The following is a 1636-nucleotide window of genomic DNA, read 5'->3' as shown; positions in this document are numbered from 1 at the left end:
GCTGGAAAAAACAACAAAGCTCAATAAGTCAGGACAATAGTCTAGGAAACCCTGTTTACTTTCCCCTTATATGGTGCTAGAGTTGATAGAAAAATGCTTTTGTGCCTTAAGCCAGGGTTGAGCATGTGGGTTGCAGCCAAAACTCGCCAAGTCGTCTGCCGACGCCAAACAGCTTTTGGAGGAGGCTGTGAGGAGGCATCATCATCATCACAGGTACAATAAAGCTTGATATTATTCAAGAAAATCTCAAAGCAAAAAGATGTCAGGAGAGGATCAACTCCATTTATACACTCTTGGCAACCTTGGGCATGCTGTACAGGACAGAGTGACTCAGACAACCACACCAGCTGATTTAGGACAAGTTGTGGAATGGAATCCCGTCCCACAGCAGTGTGTGACCAAACAAGTGAACTGCATGCTGGAAAAGTGGCTGACTGATCGGGCAAGTTTTTCATGGCAAAATGTTTCAAAACCTATAAAGTAAACTCCTGCTGCTCAATCCTTCATGCATTTTTCTGACTAATAGATCACAATATCAAGAGAAATAAACAGGCGTTTTTAATAGTTTGCAATGTATTGCTATTGAAAAATTGTTACAAGGAAATAATTGAGGAAGAGACTTGTGTCAGTTTAGTTTGCAACAATAGTAAATCAGTTAAGTTGAGAAAATTGAATATTGTTTTTTTATCTATTTGTGACATCTATGATATGCTTTTACAAATAACAGTTTTATTTAATTTGATCACTAAAGTGGGCCTTAATACCCCACGTTTGTTAAACTCACATCCTTCCTTTTAAATCCTGATCACTTCATTTCAGAACCATAGAACAGAATGTCATGAAGAGTATTTTACGAAGATGTAAATAAAAAAGATTGATTTACATAATGAAACGAAACAATAAGCTGCTGCTGTAATACTGACTTTTTTGCACCTCATAAATCCATGATCCCCCCCCCCTTCAAAATAAAATGTATTTTTCTTCAGTGCAATTATTTTACACAAAGAACGCCCATTTGAATGGGCACTGTAGTTTGCAAGACTAAAAGAAATTTCTGCTGCCTCATATACAAAGTTGAAACCAGATATTTACACTGAAAATGTTCAAATTTAACACTTCCTGTTTAAAGGAAACAGTCCTCATTTAACAGGGGCTGAAAGGTCATGCAGAAAGGGAGACGCTGCTAGTCTCAGAACAAAACAAGCAGACAGACTGTGGCTTGGAATTGCACTCATGGAAAAATACTTGGAGGTGGCAGCATCGTTACGTTTTTATTATATGAATGGTGTATCTAGTGCTCTTTGCAAGATAGGTGACCTCATGAGGGGAAAACCTTTTTATAGCAAATAACCGCATCTTCTAACAAGAAGGTTAAAGCTCGGGCATTAATTGGTCTTCTGATTTAAAAAAAAATAAAAATAAAAAATATAAAATAAATAAATAAAAAAGACACAAACCGAAATTTTTTTTTACATTGCAGCTTATCAATGTATATACATTTCTGTATTTGAATGCATTTCTAAAATCACATTTTACATCCAAGATAGATAGATAGATAGATAGATAGATAGATAGATAGATAGATAGATAGATAGATAGATAGATAGATAGATAGATAGATAGATAGATAGATAGA

This window comes from Poecilia reticulata, linkage group LG8, assembly GCF_000633615.1.
Source record: "Poecilia reticulata strain Guanapo linkage group LG8, Guppy_female_1.0+MT, whole genome shotgun sequence".
NCBI classification, from domain to species: Eukaryota; Metazoa; Chordata; class Actinopteri; order Cyprinodontiformes; family Poeciliidae; genus Poecilia; species Poecilia reticulata.
Note: the sequence above shows the minus strand (reverse complement) of the source record.